Source organism: Salmo trutta, chromosome 1, assembly GCF_901001165.1.
Source record: "Salmo trutta chromosome 1, fSalTru1.1, whole genome shotgun sequence".
Taxonomy (NCBI): domain Eukaryota; kingdom Metazoa; phylum Chordata; class Actinopteri; order Salmoniformes; family Salmonidae; genus Salmo; species Salmo trutta.
Window position 1 is genome coordinate 40,527,900 of NC_042957.1, and position 22,975 is coordinate 40,550,874.

The window sequence follows — 22,975 nt, forward strand, 5'->3', positions numbered from 1 at the left end:
GTTTCGCCCTCTAGGGACTTATCAAAGCATTTTGTTAGTAACAAATAACGATATTATTTATGTAATTTTGTGATTTGATTAATCAGTAAATACATAATTAAGCCAATTTGTATATCACTGATTCATTATGGAAACTAGGGTTCGTGCAGATATCCAAGGGTTTGCGACATTCAGATATGAGACTGAGGTAATAATACATTAATGAGAATGACTAATCGATAATATACGAAAATATCTGAAGAGTCAATTCGGGAAATAGACTAACATTTTCCCGTGGTGCCCCGGCTTCCTAGTTAATTGAAGTGTACATCATTTAGTTTAATCACGTAATAATAATTACACAGAGAATTGATTTGATAAAATAAGTCTTCACATTTAATGATAGTCAGACACAACACTCTGTTCCCTTTCACATCTCCTCACATCTCTCTCATCACTCATATCACTTGGTGCCGTTTACTGCTACTATGAGAACTAGCTCAATGGCGATGACATTTTCTACCAAGCCATAAATGTGCATAATATCTAACAAGGAGAGTGAGGGTAGGAAAAAAGATGATGAATGACGTTCTGTCTGAATGACTCAGTGACAACACGCACATGTTGAACTACAGCTTTCTTCGTCCACAAACATGCTTAAGATTGTTAGATGGCTAAACCTATTGCTAACCTTTTTTTATTTAGGCATTCCCTATTACAAAAATCTAATCTGACTATCAGCTGTCAATTCACGGATACGATTGCAGCTGGTCAGATCAGCACAACAGTAAATGGCTAACGTTACACCGTAAGTCCGATGGCTTGTTGCTGAGAAATGATGCATGTTCAAAATGATAACCAGCTAACGTTAGCTAGCTACGTTGGGTAGTAACTCCTATCTAATATCAATTAAATGCAAATATCGGCCCCATATATTAGCCCAGACGATTATCGGTCGTTCTCTATGACTTATTCCACACTTTGTTACAGCCTGATATCAAAATGGATTAAATCGTTTCTCTCATTTACACACAATACCCCATAATGACAAAGTAAATTGTTACATTTTTTACATACAGAAATGCATAATTTACATAAGTATTCACACCCCTGTGTCAATACTTTGTACACTGAACAAAAAAGTGTTGGTTTCATGAGCTGAAATAAAAGATCCCAGATATTTTCCTTACGCTCAAAAACGTATTTCTCAAGAACGTATTTCTGTTTTACATCCCTGTTAAAAAGCATTTCTCCTTTGCCAAGATAATCCATCGACCTGACAGTTGTGGCATATCAAGATTAAAACAGCATGATCACCTTGTACTGGGGACAATAAAAGGCCACTAAAATGTGCAGTTTTGTCACACAACACAATGCCACAGATCTCTCAAGTTTTGAGGGAGCATGCAATTCGCATGCTGACTGCAGGAATGTCAACTAGAGCTGTTGCCAAATAATTTTGTGCTAATTTCTCTACCATAAGCTGCCTCATGTCGTTTTAGAGAATTTGTTAATACGTCCAACTGGTTGCACAACTGCAGACCACGTGTGTTGTGTGGGCGAGCTGTTTGCTTATGTCAACGTTGTAAGCAGAGTGTCTCATGGTGGGGTTATGGTATGGGCAGGCATAAAGTGCCATTGTCGTATCACTTATCCGCCGCCATCACCTCATGTTTAAGCATGATAATGCATGGCCCGATGTCACAAAGATCTGTACACAATTCCTGAAAGCTGAAAATGTCCCTGCTCTTCCATGGCCTCCATACTCACCAGACATGTCACCCGATGAGCATGTTTGGAATGCTCTGGATTGACATGTATGACAGCATATTTTAGTTCCTGGCCAATATCCAGCAACTTCGCATAGTCATTAAAGAGGAGTGGGATTACATTCCACAGGCCACAATCAACAGCCTGATCGATTCTATGCAAAGGAGATGACGTGCTGCATGAGGCAAATGGTGGTAACACCAGATACTAACTTATTCTGGTCCACGTCAACCTTTTTTTTTTTTAAGGTATCTGTGACCAACGGATGCATATCTGTATTGACGTTCATGTGAAATCCATAGATTGGGGCCTAAGGAATTTATTTGAATTGACTGATTTCCTTATATTGTACTGAGACTTTCAATTCATCTTTGAAATTGTTGCATGTAGCGTTTATATTTTTGTTCAGTATAGAAGCACCTTTTGGCAGCAATTACAGCTGTGAGTCTTTCGGAGTAAGTCTCTAATAGCTAAACACACGTGGATTGTGCAACATTTGCCCATTATTAATTTCTAAATTCTTTAAGCTCTGTCAAATTGCTTGTTGATCATTGCTAGACAACCATTTTCAGGTCTTGCCATAGATGTTCAAGTACATTTTCAGGCAAAACTACCTCGGCCACTCAGGAACATTCACCGTCTTCTTAGTAAGCAACTCTAGTGTAGATTTGGCCTTGTTTTAGGTTATTGTCCTGCTGAAAGGTGAATTTATCTCCCAGTGTCTTGTGGAAAGCGGACTAAACCAGGTTTTCCTTTCCAGCAACTGAGTTAGGAAGGACCCCTGTATCTTTGTAGTGACTGGGTGTATTAATACACAATCCAAAGTGGCATTAATAATTTCACCATACTCAAAGGGATAGTCAGTGTCTGCTTTTTTAATTAAAAAAAAATGTTTTACCCATCTACCAATCGGTGCCCTTTGAGGCATTGGAAAACCTCCCTGGTTTTGTGGTTGAACCTGTGTTTGAAATTCACTGCTCGACCTGAGGGACAGATAATTGTATATGTGGGTAAAAAATATAGGGTTGTCATTCAAAAATCATGTTAAACACTATTGTTGCACACAGAGTGAGTCCATGCAACTTATGTGACTTATGAACATTTTTACTCCTGAACTTATTCGGACTTGCCATAACAAAGAGGAGTACTTATTGACTGATGACATTTCAGCTTTATTTATTTTTTCAGCTTTATTTGTTAATTAACAAGACATTATGGGCTATTGTGTTGCAGGCCAGTGACAAAACAATCTCAATTTAATCTATTTGAGCTGCAGGCTGTAACACAACAAAATGTGGAAAAAGTATGAATACTTTCGACCAATGTTTCTAAATGCGGAGCAGGTTTGTTGTTGCTATGAGCTGTGCTCTAGTATCAATGTTTCTCAATAGGAGAGAACGCACATCGGTCTTGCCTCCTACTTACCAAATCTGCATACTGTGTACTAATTGTACTATATACTATTTAGAACGTACTGCTTACTAACATCGAATACAGTACACAGCAAATATCATCATACTATTCGTCCATACTGTGTAGGCGTCATCTAATGTGCAATCGCCCTTGTTTGCAGCCATTAGGTTTTTGTAGAGCGTGTCCCATATTCTTATCAGCTGTTGTCAAACACGTGGGGATGTGAACAGACAATTCTCTTCCTCAATAGTGTGCAGTGAATTCTACAAATATGAAAAGCCGAAATGAGTATGACGTCCTGGCATTTAAAGCATACTACGTTTTATAAATTTCACTTAACGTAAATTCCGGACTATAAGCCACAACTTTTTTCCCACGCTTTGAACCTCGCGGCTTAAGCAATGACGCGGCTAATATATTAATTTTTCTTGCTTTCAAATTTTTTTCCCAAAAAAACACATTCTGTGACGTGCTCAGTTTTTTGGCGGCATGAATCTTTCATTAGACCAATGAAATTGCCGAACGGGTTAAGGTCAAACAGTGACGAGAGCGACAATGAAAACGATCCAATATCGGATGAAGCGATTCTGAGGCTATTCAACTCCGACACCGAAGGAGATGACTTCAGTGGTTTCAGTGCACAGGAAGAGGAAGATAATGACCAATGACTTTCTTGGTAGGCTACTGTTTACTGCAAATTTTTTATTTTTTGTTACAAGCCGTGTTTCGTTAAAGCCTATTTATTTTTGTTACAAGCCGTGTTTCGTTAAAGCCTGTGTGAAGTTAATTTGTTTCAATGTACCGGTAGGCACCTGCGGTTTATAGACATGTGCGGCTTATTTATGTTCAAAATAATATATATTTTTTAAAATTCAGTGGGTGCGCTCAATAGTCCGGAAATTACGGTAATTTAAGACGTTATGTTTTCGCGTATCCAAAATGCCTACTATTTACAACGTAAGTGTGGGTATTCGGACATGGCCAATGTGTTTGCTCTCATTAAAATTCACTAAAAAAGCCTGTCATTCACTGCATGGGTGTTTTTCTGTCTTTTTGAGACCTTCTCATCTTGTGTATGGCTATGGGTTCTGAATGACAAAAGGCCATTATCTAGATTGCAGTGGGAGCTGTAGTCGTGTAGGTGGAGATTGACTCCTCTCTTCATCCTGAGCCCAGGTCATGTTGCCATTACTGAGAGATGCTAAAGAGCTTAAGGCCTTTAATCCTGGGGCTCCTCCACCATCAGTTTCTGACTGTCTCCCAGACCTGTCCTGGCTCACTGAAAACAGAGTTTAACATGCCTCTCGCTTCAGAGGTAAACAAATAGAGACACACGCATACTTTACTGTACGTAAGCAGACACTCATTCTCTCTCCATGTGTGTACTCTTGCCTTCTCTAGAGTATCACTTTTTCACAAACTCTTTGTCTTTCTCAATAGGTCTGATTTACTGTGTGTGTGTGTGTGGTTATGAAATGACAGTGAGTGAGATCGATTTGCCAATAGGATCTCTACATGCCATAAACTATGCAAAGGTCTGTTACAAAACAAAGGCTTTTTGCATGTAGTGCACACTAATCAATTAGTCACAATGGGAACATCAGCTAATTGGCGTTAACCTGTTCATCTATTATAGTGCCTATAGAAAGTTTTTTCACATTTTGTTGCGTTAGGTGGGATTTGAAATAGATTGAATTGGTAATTTTTGGTTTTTGGTAATTTTTGGTAATTGAGCAACACAAAATGCTCTAATGTCAAAGTGACATTTAGGCATGCCTAAATTAGTTCAGAATTAAAATGTTACTTAACAAATCACGGAAGTTACATGAACTCTGAAGTAATAGGGGTTGACATGATTTTTGAATGACTACCTCATCTCTGTACTTCAAACATACAACATATGAAAGGTTCCTCAGTCAAGTATTGAATTTAAAGCACAGATTCAGCCACAAAGACCAGGGAAGGGTAGTGATTTGGTAGATGTGTAACAATAAACCAGACATTGAATATATCTTCAAGCATGGCCAAGTTAATAATTATGATGTATTAAACCACCCAGACACATCAAAGATGCTGTCGTCCTTCTGAACTCAGCTGCAAGACAGAAAGGAAACGCTTTCATCCTGACCACACTGCTCGCGTCGTGTGCATGATCGTTGTAAAATACATTTACACACACGTTATTCAATAATTTTACCCACACTGCGCCAACGAGCGTCTGGGTTGCTAAGCGCTAAAATAAAGTATGTTCTATTTGTGACGGTGACTCGCAAGTCCTGCCTCTCCTATCTCGTCATTGGTTTATAGCAGCATATACCCACGTGCCATCTCCTCATTGGTTATACCCACGTGGGTGTTTGAAAAGCGAACTGAGGTCAGTCGGTCGTTGTGGTAATACACCTTATTATGAAATTTAGATGCCAATTGCAATATAAAGTCCAAAGAAGAAAAAGCTTGGAAGGAGGAGAGATGACTATAAATTATTCGGTTGACCGTTTTATGTGTGGATTAATTGTCAGAGTAGAGGACCTTGTGCAATTCAGGTAAAATAACTCGATGTTTATATCCCAGGACAAATTAGCTAGCAACAGCAAGCAAGCTAAATAGGACAAATTAGCTAGCAACTTCAAGCTAGCTAGATAAATTGCCATAAATGTTTAGTGCTTTTCAACCTGTCCCCAAATTAATATAATTGGTTCAGAGTTTGTTTTGATATTTCAACCTGCGTGTTGTGATCGCGTTTGGTGTGGGGGGGACAAAATCAATTTGCGTGCGTCTGGTTTGGGCATGGTGTTATGGATGTCACCATTGGTGATTTTTAAACAGCTACAGAGTTCGATGACTGATGGGAGAAAACTGAGGATGGATCAACAACATTGTACTGACTCCATAATAATGACCTTAAAGAACAAAAATATACAGAATAAAAAATATTCCAAAACACGCATTGTATGCAACAAAGCACTAAAAGTAGTACTGCAAAAAAATCACTTCAAAGGAATATACTTTCCAACACATCACTTGAGTAACTGCCTCTTTATTTTCAGACATGGTGGTGGCTGTATCATGGTATGGGTATGTTTGACATCGGCAACGACTGGGGAGTTTTTCAGGATGAAATAAATGGGATGGAGCTAAGCATATGGGAGAGAGACTATCTACAAAATGTGCTTTAATTTCTAAGCGATTCACCCGATATGGATGAAAATACTTCAAATTAAAGCTGACTGTTTGCACTTGAACCTTCATAGTCATTGTATCATTTCAAATCCAAAGTGCTGATGTACATAGCCAAAACACCAACAAAACATTTCACTTTTGGAGCTCACTTAGTGTTTCATTTATGATAAATTCAAGATCTTTTTTAAATTTCTTTTTAGATTCTTCTTCCACTTTGACATTATTCCACTCACTCTCAAATACACCAGGGAAACTGCCAGTGTCGGTGACATTACTATTGCTCATTGCTAATCTGATAACGAGATTACAGTATCATTCCAACTTCTAGGCAATATGTTACTTTTAACCGCAAGCAATTTAAGGCTACCCTTTTTGCTCTACAATAAAAAGGTAGACATTTCCCCTGAAGGAAAACCTATGGCGGTCTATCCGCTGTGAAGATGGTCGGGCGATGTTTCCGCCGCAGTCATTTATCCATAACGAAACCTGAAAATACTCTGTGTACATTAAGTAACATGATAATAATATTTCTAGGAAATATGGGGTAGGAAGGTACAACATAAGACAAAAATATTACAGGGGTTTGAGTAAGAAATCTAACTGGTCTCTCCAAGTGGCCTCACACCTCTCCAAAGTGGGCACAGTTCCCATGTAAATTCAATCCGCTTTATGACTCAAAGAAGAGTCTTCAACTATAAGGTCTACATTTGAGCTCTCTTAGCTGTGCCGATGAAGAACTAGAGCAAGCAGAGTTGTAGTTATTTTCTTTGGAATGCAGCCCTGCATCCCCGCCTTCACACAATTGCTGTTCTTTACACATTCCAAAAATGTAAAATGCAGTCTGGTATGGTCGGCATCATTTGAAAGCATGTTCTATTGCCAACATGGCTATCTAAGTTACAAAATATGATCTTAGACTTTCACAAGGCAATTCAGAGAAGCATATTGTAATTTTGGTGCGCATAGAATAGTCGCTAGTGCTTTCAGATGTTATCTTGTAACTGTACATCAAGCATAGTCTTCCTAAACGTTGGCACTGTATATTACATGAGTTTTGGGATATGGAAATATGAAGTGCACATTTGGACTAACGGGTTTGGCTTGCTTGTATGACAAAAGCAGTATTTATTATTAGTGATGCACCGATATGACATTTTTGGCCTATACCAATATCCAATATTTTCCTTTAACATTTTTTTTACATTTTAGCGGCCTTTTAGGCATTCTAGTACAGTTAAATAGCTAACACACATGGACGCAGCGGTCTAAGGCATGGCATCGCAGTGCACGAGGCATCACCACAGTCCCTGGTTCGAATCCAGGCTGTATCACATCCGGCCGTGATTGGGAGTTCGTCAAAACCCAGCTTCGTCCGAGTTTGGCCAGGATAGGCCATCATTGTAAATAAGAATTTGTTCTTAACTGACTTGCCTAGTTAAATAAAGGTTACACACACATACACACACACAGACACTGACCAAAAAGTTATTTTGCTGGCATTTACATATGTCCACATTACCAGTCGTTTCATTCTCAACCAGGATTTCGATGGAACACCGTTTGGGTCTTTTTCGTGTCAAAAAATAAAACCATGACCAGTAGATAACACTATTTGACATGTCAAAAAAGCTTGTTGACCAATCAGGACCTGAATATGACGGCACATCACATAATAATTTAACGTGTTCATAAATTTTTTTACGTAGTTATTACACATAGTGTAATCAATCGCATGTATTTCATGTCACAACGATTCATCGATACGTATGCTATGATGCTGGTAAAGTTGTCTCGCACACCTACAGTGCTGGTCATATAAAAAAAAAGTGAGCTAGCTTATGGATGCAAACAATCTGTTTCAGTTAGCTAGCTAACTATATAGCTAGGTGTCATCTAAAATAACCCTAATTTATAAAACAGTTTTTATTTGATTTAATGGTGGTCGGACCCATCTATCTGAAGCTAGCCGTAATAAGGATTTGCCACAATAGTGGACTTTGCAGTTAGCCTTCAAAATAAAATATGGCATAATTATATTATTTGTATTAATTTGCATCACTGTCAATGACATACTTTAATTTTGAAGGCAAACTGCAAATTCCACTATTGTGCCTAATCATTATTGTGGCTAGCTTCACAACACGGTCCGGTCGAGCCTCACTAGCCAGATGACTGCTAGCTGGCTGCTTATAACATTAGCATTGGGCAACAGGGTTAAGTAGCTGGCTAGCTATTTATTTTCATGAACTGAAGTTCAATTTCAATAGGCGAACAACAAGTGGCTACGTAGGTAATACTTACTCACAAGGATTCCTAAATCATTGCAAAGAATAATGAAAAGGACTGCAGTTTCTACTGGTCTTCATTTTCAGGCTGGTTTAATTGGTGCTAGCTTATGTACCACGCTAAAGCAAGCTACCCCAGAAGTTGCGGTCGAACAAATGATGCCTTATTAGCGACGCGGTATTGTAAACACATCGTTTGTGGCCGGTGTTTGCTTGTTTGCAGACATTTTTGGTACAGCTTTGACAGTGCTGCTGTATCTTTTTTGACATGAAAAAGGCCCAAACGGCGTTCCATGGTATGTATGTCGTGAAGCTAATAGCAGTGCGCTATTACTGGGTTACTCCGGTAGGGCAACATCTGAAAAATAGAGCACTTGGTAGTGTGTACCGGTGCTCGTCCTGTCGGCGAAAGCCAACATCAGCCACGACAGAGAACAGTTGATTGTCAAGGGCAATGAATTAAATTGTTTTGGCTTTAACCTGTTGGGGCTAGGGGGCAGTATTTGCACGGCCGGATAAAAAACGTACCCGATTTAATCTGGTTACTACTCCTGCCCAGAAACTAGAATATGCATATAATATGCATAGTATATTTGGATAGAAAACACTCTAAAGTTTCTAAAACTGTTTGAATGGTGTCTGTGAGTATAACAGAACTCATATGGCAGGCCAAAACCTGAGAAGATTCCATACAGGAAGTGCCCTGTCTGACAATTTGTTGTCCTTCTGTTGCATCTCTATCGAAAATACAGCATCTGTACTGTAACGTGACACTTTCTAAGGCTTCCATTGGCTCTCTAAAGCCGCCAGAAAGTGTAATGGGGTGTCTGCTGTCTCTGGGCAAAGAACGGCAGGAGAATTTGTGAGTGGTCAGCCTGGGGACAGTGACACTGGAGATGCGCGTTCATGAGAATTCTCCATTTTTTTTCATTCAGCCTTTGAATGAATACAACGTTGCCTGGTTGGAATATTATCGCTATTTTATGAGAAAAATAGCATAAAAATTGATTTTAAACATGCTTCTAAGTACGGTAATGGAATATTTTGACATTTTTTGTCACAATGCTTCGGATAGTGACCTGAACGCACGAACAAAACAGAGCTATTTGAATATAACTATGGATTATTTGGAACCAAAACAGCATTTGTTGTTGAAGTAGAAGTCCTGGGAGTGCATTCTGACGAAGAACAGCAAGGGTAATCCAATTTTTCTAATAGTAATTCTGAGTTTCGTTTGTCCCAAACTTGGTGGGTGTCAAAATAGCTAGCCGTGATGGCCGGGCTATGTACTCAGAATATTGCAAAATGTGCTTTCGCCGAAAAGCTATTTTAAAATCTGACACCGCAATTGCATAAAGGAGTTCTGTATCTATAATTCTTTAAATAATTATGTATTTTGTGAACGTTTATCATGAGTAACTTAGTAAATTCACCGGAAGTTTTCGGTGGGTATGCTAGTTCTGAACATCACATGGTAATGTAAAAAGCTGTTTTTTGATATAAATATGAACTTGATTGAACAAAACATGCATGTATTGTATAACATAATGTCCTAGGAGTGTCATCTGATGAAGATCATCAAAGGTTAGTGCTGCATTTAGCTGTGGTTTGGGTTTTTGTGACATATATGCTTGCTTTGAAAATGGCTGTGTGATTATTTTTGGCAGGGTACTCTCCTGACATAATCTAATGTTTTGCTTTCGCTGTAAAGCCTTTTTGAAAGCGGACAATGTGGTTAGATTAACGAGAGTCTTGTCTTTAAAAGGGTGTAAAATAGTCATACGTTTGAGAAATTCAAGTTATAGCATTTTTGAGGTATTTCGCGCCACGTGATTCCACTGGCTGTTGACTAGGGTGGGACGCTAGCCCAGGGAAGTTAATGGATTTCGCCTTTGAGTTGTCTCGCTGAAATTTTCTTACTCTTTCAAATGACTGCTGGACTTGTTGACTGCTAGATCCACACAGCAGACATTGTGAGCTAGGTTAGGAATGCTGTGTTGTACGTGTAGCGCAAAACTTTGCGTGGCGTCATTACAGCATGTACCTACGTTATATAGGCATGCACATCGGCGTTAAACTAGACATCGGCCCGATACCGATGTTGCAATTTTTAGCTGATATCAGCCGATTCCGATATGTTCACCGATATATCGTGCATCCTTATTTGTTGTAATACTCAACGTCTCATCTTTCAAAATACATTAAGTCCTCTTTATTTACCGCATTTCCCTCACAAAACATTTGCAAAAGTTGCCCAATTTGCGGGAGGGGATGGGGCAAACTTCTAGTCGCGAGCGGGGTTCAAGTTCAGAACCATTGTCAGACAAAACCAATACTGCACTATGAAGCGGAGACCTTGAGCTCTGATGTCATGTATAGCATGTTACTGTACAGCCACAGCGTTCCAATTTAGCCACTTATCAGTGTGTCAATCTGCTTTTTTGAACCCGTATATGGGTTCGAGTGTAAAGAGCTACAAGATCACATTTGGGATCTAGCTAATGATTAGCCCAATAGGGGTAATGCAGATAGGCAACTCCATACTTCAGCCTATTTATGGAAAGCCACTATGCTGCGTCAGTTGGGGTACAGGTGATAATGCTTATTGCTAATAGCATACCTGATAATATGGACCATGCTTAGGCTATGTGCATGGTCCAGTAGTTTAAAATAATTGTTACAAATCATTTTACCAATATGTTATTGTGCTCGTTTCTGGAGGTGGAAATAATATTTTAGATAATTGTTTTTATTCATTTTGGAATAGCATGTCCTTTTGAAAAGTCACTAGATCTGAGCTTCTCAGTCCTACATAAAAATTATCCGGGACCCGGACCCCCAAGACAAAATGCCAGCGTTCTCAACCCTAGCTGTCTGTGATAAGCCTAGTCATGCTGCTGCCAGTTGGAATAGTTCCTTTCCTTTCTCTCTTGTAAAGCCCCCCTAGGAACGTGTGCAACAATATCTTTTTAGTTTTTCAAGAGGGCAAAAATAGCTTCTAATGGGGAGATGTATCTCCATGTCCCAGGCCCAGCCATCTCTGCTGCTTCCAGAAGGCTAGATACGACTCCTTCCAGTTGTCAATCTGCGTCTCCTTCAGACAGCTTACAGTGAAAATGTACACTGTTCTCTTGGAACAATTGATTTAGTGTAGATTTACTTTGATAGGATTTATTTGCTAAGGCACAGTAGTTATGACGATAACTAGCTAGCCTAGCTACTGTAACTACTTTATAGGGTCTAAAGTTTTCATTGTCTGGTCATGAAACATTCTGAATAATTAAGACAAATCACAGGGAGTGAGAAATTAAAACAAACCATGTTTTAATGTTTAACTGGAGAGTTTCTCTGTTTGCCTTGTCAAGGTAAGATGTGCAGATTGCTCCAGGCACAGTGGTAATGATGATGATGATGATGATGATTAGCTAGCATAGCTACTGTATAGGCTGGTCAAAAACAATCCTGGCTCTAGTGAGGGAAAAATCTAAGGGAGAGAAGAATAGGAAAACAAATTGTTTCAATGTTTTACTGTGTAGTCTCTCTGTTGGCCATGTCAAGGTGGGACGGTGCAGCTAGAGGAAGTAAGACGAACACACCTAGAGATGCACAAGGAGAAGCCAAGGAGTAGGGTACTCTAGTTCTCTCTAAGTGCACCTAGATCACACTATGCCAGAGGTGCTCAGGGGGGCTGGGTTTTGGATTCGATTAACTCTTGTTTCCCCAGTGTGTTGGCCAGGGAATGCACTCCTTCATCTAACCCTTACAAGGTGCTGTTGACAACGTAAGGATCAAAACCACCAGGCAGCAGCAGTTACCCCACCCACCACATAAAGGCTGGAATCCAAAGCTCCCCTCCCCTAAGAGAAGAAGCCCAGACAGGCCCTTAACTATAACTTGCAGCAGACTCTTACCATTGCTCACAGAGGAGGAATGTGAGGTGTGAGCAGCAGCACAGGATAAGGATCCCCGCTATGCAGGAAAAGAGAAAGACGGGGGAGAATGGCTCTTATGTAAGACCCGCTAACCCACAACACAATCCACTCTGGAACAGGCCTTTGCCTGCCTGCCTGTTCCAGTTTGGTTTCTGACAGGACCTTCTAGAGTTTAGAACCCAATCCTCTCATGGCCACTCTGTGTGTTGAAGCACAGAATTATGGGATATATATATTTTTTTAATTGAACCTTTATTTAACAAGGCAAGTCAGTTAAGAACAAATTCTTATTTACAATGATGGCCTACCGGGGAACAGTGGCAGAACGACAGATTTTTACCGAATCCCTTGCTCAGGGATTCGATCCAGCAACCTTTCGGTTACTGGCCCAACGCTCTAACCATGAGGCTACCTGCCGTTGATGATGTGACAAGACCTTGGAGTCATTCTGCAAGGCACGACAAACCAAAATGCCTCATCTGTGTAATAGCCTTAATGTCAGGTGAGCCTCCCCTTTCCTGAGCTTCTCTCATAGCGAGATGTAACGGACTCCACATTCTGATTCCATGTAGTTAGCATGCATTCGGCTAAAGTTTGTCTCCAGTGATTTTGATTGAACTGGAACAAATGCAGTCCTACAGATAGCCTGCTAATGATGCGCCCCACCTCCCTTTGTCTGCACAGCAACAGCCAACCGGCCCAACCCTGTTCTGATGCGTCACACCTCCGTCCCTTCTCGCCAACGGGCACATTTTTACTAGTTGCGAAACTCAGAAGGAATTCCTGTGGAACGTTTTGGTGCTGCCGCCTGTGCATTTCCTCTGTGCCCCGGCCTCTGTTTCAGGCCATGTCTGTTTGGGTGACATAATTCAGAAATGTGTCACCTCTCAATGAGGAACTGCCCCCATCTCGCTGTCTCTGTGGCATCATGGTAAACCTCCTCGCTTGTACCAACTCTAACCCTCCAGCAGTGGATGTAATGTGTGTGTGTTAGGGTTGTCATGTGAAAAGTATGTATGTATGTATGTATGTATGTATGTATGTATGTATGTATGTATGTATGTATGTATGTATGTATGTATGTATGTATGTATGTATGTATATGAAAGGGGGATACCTAGTCAGTTATACAACTGAATGCCTTCAACTGAAATGTGTCTTCCGCATGTAACCCAACCCGAGGTGTGTGTGTGTGTGTGTGTGTGTGTTAATATACGCACACACACAGCAATACACACATTAATCAACTGCATTCATCGGCACTGTACTAGAAAAGGTCTTGGTGAATTGGCAGTGTGAGGGTTTCAGTTAGTCACATGCCAGCTGTGTGTGCCATGTGTGAAACACTTTGCCACATTTGCTGTGTACAGTACAGACAGAGCTGAGAAGAAAATGGCCAGAGCAGAGCACAGATCCGGGAGGCGAGGTGTGCATCTAGGAACAGCTTGTCCTTTGTAATGTACATGAGAATCCATCTAGGTTTCCTCACAGTAAGGACACGCTAATTGAGGAACATGAATACACATGGTGTAAGTGGGTTTATAGAAAAGGATGCTTTTCAGATTTAGACCCTAATGCTTGTACTATTTGGAAGAAAAATAAAGTGTTTGACTGTGTCTCGACATTCCAGGTTGTTTTTAATACAAAAATAGCCACCCTTGATGTCTTTCTGCAGTATTGGAGAAATCTGCAATCGGAAGTCAAAGTCATGAAATCAACACTTTCCCTTGTGGACAGGAGGATGAAGGATTTCATGTCTCCTGTGTGAGCATCAGAAATGAAAGGAAAATGCTCTGTTGATGGAGTCTTGTGCATGACTGCAGCCAGCATAGTTAATGTTTTAACGAGCCGTTGGTAAAGTGGAGTTGGCAAGGCCTTATACACAAGTCCATGCTATGGTAGTATGTGTCTGTTTTCAGCCCTCCCTTTAAAAAAAATGCCTTTTAAAATGACAACAGAACAGTTTCAACAGTGAACACAATGCTATTTTGAGTTAAAACAAGACACTCACCTGTTCGATTTTGGTCATAGAGAGAAGCTATAGGCCTAGACCTAGCTATTATTTTTTCTTTGTTAGTGCCTGAGATTGCTTTGTTGCCTAACCAGTTTTGGTAAAAGTAAATTGCCAACCCTCATTTTTCTGTCAACTAAAGGGATTGTTTTATATGAACTCAAGTGTGACATGGAATTATAGGTAGTACAATATCCAGGGGTCAGTTGTCACAAGTGATTTTTTCCCTTTGTGCACTTCAGTTTTGATACAAGCACATTTCAGCATGTAAGGAAAATGTAATGATAGCTTAATAGCCATCTGAAAGAGATTTTGCCTGGGGTGGGAAAAGGAAGACTTTCCAGACGAAGGGCTGTTTCCGTTATGACAGGCATGTTCAGTAGTGTCTGCCTCGCTTTCTCGCTCGCTCTGATCGAGCCCATCATCCACAACAAAGTCGGGAATGCTATCTGTCCATACAGACTGCACGCTATGTGGTTCAGCCAGCCCGTCACTAACAGGCCTGAATGAGTTGAGCATGTTCTCAACGTGGCAGTGTCACTATTCATTACTCTACTACATCATTGCTTTGAAACACAAAGTATGGACATCTCAGAATCTAGAACTAGAACAAACATATACACATACAAAGTATGTGGACAGCCTTTCAAATTAGAGGATTCGGCTATTTCAGCCATTGCTGACGGGTGTATAAAATCGAGCACACCGCCATGCAATCTCCATAGACAAACATTGGCAGTAGAATGGCCCGTACAGAAGAGCTCAGTGACTTTCAACGTGGCAACGTCATAGGATGCCACCTTACCAACAAGTCAGTTTGTCAAAAGTTTTATGCACTGCTAGAGCTGCCCCGGTCAATTATAAGTGCTGTTATTCTAAAGTGAGCAACAACGGCTCAGCCGCAAATTGGTAGGCCTCACAAGCTCACAGAACAGAAATGCTAAGTGCTGAAGTGCGTAGCGTTTAAAAATCGTCTGTCCTCGGTTGCAACACTCAATACCACGTTGCAAACTGCTTCTGGAAGCAGCGTCAGCACAAGAACTGTTCGTTGAGAGCTTCATGAAATGGGCTTCCATGGCCGAGCAGCTGCACACAAGCCTAAGATCACCATGCACAATGCCATGGTGAAGTGGTGTAAAGCTCGCCACCATTGGACTCTGGAGCAGTGGAAATGCGTTCTCTGGAGTGAAGAATCACGCTTCACCATCTGCAGTAGGACGGACTAATCTGGGTTTGTCAGATGCCAGCAGAACGCTACCTGCCCAAATGCATAGTGCCAGCTGTAAAGTTTGGTGGAGGAAGAATAATTGTCTGGGGCTGTTTTTTATGGTTCGGGCTAGGCCCCTCAGTTCCAGTGAATGGAAATCTTAACGCTACAGCATACAATGGCATTCTAGACGATTCTGTGCTTTCAGCTTTGTGGCAACAATTTGGGGAAGGCCCTTTCCTGTTTCAGCATGACAATGCCCCCATGCACAAAGGGAGGTCTATACAGAAATGGTTTGTCAAGATCAGTGTGGAACAACTTGACTGGGCAACACAAAGCCCTGACCTCAAACCCATCGAACACTTTTGAGATGAATTGGAACGCTGACTGTGAGCCAGGCGTAATCGGCCAACATCAGTGCCCGACCTCGCTAATGCTCTTGTGGATGAATGGAAGCATGTCCTCGCAGCAATGTTCCAACATCTAATGGAAAGCCTTCCCAGAAGAGTGGAGGCTGTTATAGCAGCAAAGGGGGGGGGGGCAACTCCATATTAATGCCTATGATTTTGGAATGAGATGTTTGACGAGCACATATACTTTTGGCCATGTAGTGAACTTCCTTGGGAAGAGTTAGAGCTTTGGGTAGCTCTGATTTTCAGATTGGTGTTCAGCCTGTCAGATCAGGTGGTGGGGGAGGGTACTACCCCCATCATTCACCACTCACATGTCTTCTGTAGCTGATACACTTGATTTGAGATGACATGCGGTTTACATAGGAGTCTGCGTTTGCACAACCTCTGAACCTTTAGGTGTTGGGTTTGTAAGTGGCCATAAATCAAGGCTGCTTCCTCTCGGTATGAGTTAAGAGACATAGCCCTGCTGCTAGGCTAGGCTAGCCCTACGTTGTACTGTTCTGTCATTGTGTTTCTGGGCGTCTGCCAAAGTGCTGTTTATAGCCTGGCCGGCGTCAGGTTTGACAGCTCTAATAACCCTGCACACACTCACTGTCTAATCCATAAATGGCGTTCTGATAAAGGCCTAGAGTGATTGGGCTGTCTCTTGGCTCTGCACAGCTAGGGCTGTTGCGGTGACTGTATTACCGCCACACCGGTAGTCACTAGTCATGACCGCAGTCAAATCGAGAGCTGAAATCTCAATGCAAAACTGTGCTGATGGGTAGACTACAAAACTTGCTAATGGCCCTTACTAGTGGCCTGCTACTCAGCTCTCTATTTGTCCCTCATCACTTTCTAAAAACCATCATGATTTGAATGTGAAAAATCTGAAAGACGAGGACAAATAGTGACGGGAGTTGACTTTTAATTCTGCCATTTGAATTCCATTTCCCATTGATTAGATATCCGCTCACTTTCTTGCTACACAAGCATAGCAGCAATGCAATTATCGCTCTGTCTCCACTGGAAGCACAAGGATCATAGCGCATGCCTTTTGCGACTTTTTCCAAGTCAGCAATATAGAATTTTATCATGCAGCTCTTATGTTTTGATTTCTAAGACATTCCCAGCTTTATAGGCCTGTTACAACTAAATACATTTATTTGATTGTGTTGGCCATCTGACATGGATTTATTTGACTTATTAAAATGTAGATGTTCCAAAGGCTCGCTAAACATGTTTATGTTAATTAATGGTCAGTTTCCGTTTGACCGGCAGTTATTTGCATGACAATTACCATCTAACAAAATGTCATGACCGCCACAGCCCTATGCACGGCCAAAGTACGTATATTGTGTTGTTCCAATCGACAGGCTTTCCATATACAACACTGACTTTCCTACTACCATGAGTTTAGATGTGATTTAAAAATTGTATCTCTGGGTCCTTGCTTGTGTTTAATGTAAATTATAGTCCTCACTTCTCAGTTTTCACAGGCTGTGTAAGCAGTAGGCCTATTATGATCCGAGGTGTTTACTTTACTGAAACCTACTAAAAGGTTCCATTAGGATTTTTTCCCCTCCATTAGCTAAACTCTCAACTGCAACTATTTTATCACAGTGTACTGTACCCTGTCACAATGCATGTCAGCAGCACAGTATCAACTTCATCAAGACCTTGCCAGTACCTATAAACTTTTCATCATTCAGCAAATGTCTATTTGGCCTTGCGCTGAAGATGTGGATTGAAGCCTCTGTATACTGTTAACTTTGTTTCAATCAGTATTGACATCCACCATAGCAATTTGCCTATGAATTTTGGATACGTTTTTTACTTAAGTCATGATGGGTATTTTCCAAGTTGCATTCAGTTAGGCTGCCTTGGCAGTTAACTGCACATTTTGTAGGTAGTCTTGTTTAGGCGACTAACCAGGCAAGCTTTTGTTGACACCAATGCCATGCAATGGTTGTTAAGCTTGGGCGGTATCCAGATTGTCATACCTTCATATCGACCTTGTGCCGTACTGGGATATTTGGTAATACTGGCACTGAACACAAGGGGTTTTAAAAAATAATAATAATAATGTATCCCCACTGATTCTCTGTAATCCGAAGGTTAGCAATGCTGACAAGTACATGTAAAATCCCATAAACAATGCTAAAGACTGCATTGCGAACATTTTTATACTGTCTCTGACCTAAAATATTTGCAGGACAGACATCCCAGCTCTTAAAGTTTTATATAAGTAACTCAAATGCTGCTAACAGTTTGCTGCGCACACACAAAACAAATATTAGACAGCAAGGCTGTTGATCCAGGAGGGGATTCTCTGTTGTTGCTAAGCACTTGATTTTGGAAGAAGTTAACCAATTAGCTAACTAGCTACTAAATTAGCAAGCCAAATGCACAACTACAGAGCATTTAGCACATTTTAGACAGTTAATTTAATAGTTATAAGAATTGTAACTGGCTAACATTTAGTTGTGAATTCCATACTGTAACTAGATCATCTGGTGCGCGCTGCATAACAGTGAGTGACTCACAAGGCTCTGGTCTCTCATCATTGTGTGCTTGTAAACAAACACCACGTGACTAGGGACCACCAGTAAGATTCATAATGAAAATTATGTGACGGGTGAAATGAAGAAAGCAATGTTCTTTATCTCCTAATGTATTGCACAAGTTGACTGCAGGTATTTACTTAAAAAGTAGCTACAAATATTCAAATTTCAAGTGTTGGCGGTATTGAAGAAGCATCCTGTGGCTATTTCCAAATACCCCCATATATGGTATACCATCCAAGCCTAATGGTTGTACAGTTTTACCATGCAATTGTTTAAAGCTAGAACCCTTAGTTGCAACATATACATTTTTGGACTTCTCAAAGACTATAACTTATAAATGCCCCATGAGCTTAGTTCAACTGTCATAACCCATCAGAACGCAAAATATGAGCTTGTTTTACTCCAATGTTTGCAAACAATGTAAATAAACACTGTATAGCCTCAAAACATGGTTAAAACGCTAATGTTGATGTCATGGATCCATGCATCCATAGCTCTGTATAATTTTGAGTGGTTACATTTCTCCAGGCCCGTCACTCAGCTTTTTAACAAAACCGAGGCAGGGAGGCTGCTTTGTTTCAGTTAAGGATTCTAGCTTTAAGCCAAATGAGAATGTACACTAAATAGGGATGTGCCTCTTTCCCTTTCAAGACTAGGCCTATTTGGTACGCATCTACGTACATTGGCTCCGATACAATACAGGAACGATAAGTTTTAGTTTGAAACATTTTGGTGCGATTCCAGTTTATTAGAGGAACAAATCGATACGATTGGATGCACTTACATTTGTTAAATAAACACATTCATTTTCCATTGTAAATTAAAATCTGCTGCTGATGGAGCTCCTGGGCAGGGCCTCTCTGAGCTGACTCCTCTTTCTCTCTCTGTGTGTGAGAGTGAATGATAAACATTACATTCACAAAGTATTTGCACCCCATGACTTTTTACACATTTTGTTGTTACAAAGTTGGATTAAAATGGGTTTAATTGTCATTTCTTTGTCAACAATCTACACAACATACTCTATTGACAAAGTGGAAGAAAAATTCTAACATTTGTAAAACATTTATGAAAAATTAAAACACTATCTTGAAAAGTATTCAACCCGCTGAGTCAACACCTTAGAAACATCTTTGGCAGTGAGTCTTTCTGGATAAGTCTAAGCTTTTCACACATGGATTGCGCAACATTTGGCCATTTTATTATTTAAAAAATTCTTCAAGTTCTGTCAAATTGGTTGTTGATCATTGTTTTAGAACCATTTTCAGTTCTTGCCATAGATTTTCAAGCAGATTTAAGACAAAACTCTAACCTGGCCACTCGGGAACATTCATTGTCTTCTTGGTAAGCAACTCCAGTGTAGATTTGGCCTTGTGCTTTAGGTTTTTGTCCTGCTGAAATCTTCTAGGATTTTGCCTGTGCTTAGCTCCTTTCAGTTCTTTTTTTATCCAGAAAAACTCCCCAGTCCTTAACGATTAGAAGCATACCCATAACGTGATGCAGCCACCACTATGCTTGAAAGTATGGAGAGTTGTACTCAGTAATGTGTTGTATTGGATTTGCCCCAAACATAACACTTTGTATTCAGGACAAAAATGTTTTGCTTTGCCACATTTTTTGCAGTACGTTGCACACAGGATGCATGTTTTGGAGAAAAAAATTGTTCTGGTTAGTATTGTGCAGTAACTACAATGTTGTTGATCCACGCTGAGTTTTCTCTTATAAAAGCCATTCAACTCAGTTAGGAAATATGCCTGTCAGGGTTTCCGTTTGCCAGTGATAGCTGGCTTTTGGTCTGAATTGTTTTAAAAAGCTGATAAATAAAATTGGTGCCGGCCAGTTGTTGGGGAGAAGAAAAAATCCCATTGCGAAATAATGCTTTTTAGCCTATTCTTGGGAACAAGGTATGTATCTTATCACATGCATACAGAGCCTTTGAGCGGAAACTCTGTCAGACAGCGTGAGAGCTGCTGCTCCTGCAGCATCTCAAAAGGAAACGGAAGGCAGGCTTAATCAGCGCATCACACATCACTTTGCAATGAGCTGGAGGCACCTGAACGTTTAATACATATGAGACGTTTCTTACCTTGCTTCAAAGTAGTATATTAGATCTCCTCTCTTTCTAAATTTTGTACGGAAATCACATGAAACCTCTTGTATGTGCGATGCCCTTTCGACAACAGTGTTCCCCGCTAATTGCATTATGGGAAAAAAACATTTGCGCGTAGCCTACTGCCTTGTGCACATTGCTGTGCTTATGTTGATAAACTATACTGAACAAAAATATAAACACAACATGCTACAATTTCAAAGATTTCACTGAGTTACAGTGCATAGAAGGAAATCAGCCAATTTAAATAAATATATAAGTCCTTAATCTATGGATTTCACATGACTGTGACTGCAGGGGCGCAGTCCCTGGCTGGCTACTCTATGTACAATGCATTCGGAAAGTTTTCAGACACCTTGACTTTTTCAACATTTTGTTAAGTTACAGCCTTATTCTAAAATGTATAATATCCCCCCCCCACCAATCAACACACTACCCCATAATGACAAAGCAAAAAAAGTTTTTTAGACGTTTTTGCTGATTTATTACAAATAAAAAACGTAAATACTCAGTACTTTGATGAAGCACCTTTGGCAGCGTTTACATCCTTGAGTCTTCTTGGGTATGACGCTACAAGCTTGGCACACCTGTGTTTGGGGAGTTTCTCCCTTTCTTCTCTGCAGATCTTCTCAAGCTCTGTCAGTTTGGATGGGGAGCATCACAGCACAGCTATTTTCAGGTCTCTCCCAGAGATGTTCGATCGTGTTAAAGTCTGGGCTCTGGCTGGACCACTCAAGAACATTGAGACTTGTCTCAAAGCCACTCCTGCATTGTCTTGGCTGTGTGGTAATTGTTGTTGACCTGTTGTAAGGTGAACCTTTATCCCAGTCTGGAGTAGGTTTTCATCAAGGATCTCTCTCTGTACTTTGCTCCGTTCAGCTTTCCTTCGATCCTGACTAGTCTCCCAGTCCCTGCCGCTGAAAAATATACCCTCAGCATGAAGCTGCCACCACCATGCTTCACCGTAGGTATGGTGCCAGATTTCCTCCAGAAGTTACGCTTGCCATTAAGGCCAAATGGTTCAATCTTGGTTTCATCAGACTAGAGAATCTTGTTTTCGTGTTCTGAGAATCCTAAGGTGCCTTTTGGCAAGCTCCAAGCAGACTGTCAGGTGTCTTTTACTGAGGAGTGGCTTCCGTCTGGCCACTCTACCATAAACGCCTGATTGGTAGAGTGCTGCATAAAATGGTTGAACTTCTGGAAGGTTCTACCATCTTTACAGATGAAAGCTGGAGCTCTGTCAGAGTGGCCAATGGGTTCTTGGTCACCTCCCTGGCCAAGGCACTTCTTCCCCGATTTTTTTCAGATGTGCAGGGCGGCCAGCTCTAAGAAGAGTCTTGGTGGTTAATAACTTCTTCCATTTAAGAGTGATGGAGGCCACTGTGTTCTTGGGGACCTTCAATGCTGCAGAAATGTTTTTGGTAGCCTTCCCCATATCTGTGCCTCGACGCAATCCTGTCTTGGAGCTCTACGGACAATTCTTTTGACCTCATGGCTTGGTTTTTGCTCTGACGTGCACTGTCAACTGTGGGACCTTATATAGACAGGTGTGTGCCTTTCCAAATCATGTCCAGTCAATTGAACTTACCACAGGTGGACTCCAAGTTGTAGAAACATCTCAAGGATGATCAATGGAAACATGATGCACATGAGCTCAATTTCGAGTCTCATAGCAAAGGGTCTGAAAACGTATTTAAATAAGGTATTTCTGTTTTTTTTTATTTTATACATTTGCTAAAAAAATAATTAAAAAACAACTTTTGCTTTGTCGTTATGGGGTACTGTGTGAAGTTTGAGGGGGAGGAAAAAGATGTAATCAATTTTGGAATAAGGCTGTAACGTAACAAAATGTGGAAAGTCAAGGGGTCTGAATACTTTCCGAATGCACTGTACTTAAGACTAACTTCTATTGTAAGTTCAACAGGTATAGCCAGATCTGTGTTATCTCTTGTAGCTTACTTTTATTCTGTAAAACAACATTTTCAACAGGTCATTTGATAACGATAACCTAGCAAATTACATTGGTTGTCACTCAACTAATAATACCTAATATTTTGCAAGCCATTTTACAAGCATTTGAAGGCTGATATTACAGCGCAGATATGCAATATTGTGAATAGACCTCTCTT

The 22,975-nt window shown here is 40.6% G+C and overlaps 1 protein-coding gene across 2 annotated transcripts in view; it reads left to right on the top strand.

Moving 5' to 3' along the window:
• LOC115195884 (serine/threonine-protein phosphatase 2A 56 kDa regulatory subunit alpha isoform) overlaps positions 1-22,975 on the top strand; it is a 128,374-nt gene that overhangs the window by 38,663 nt on the left and 66,736 nt on the right. The window lies entirely within an intron of this gene.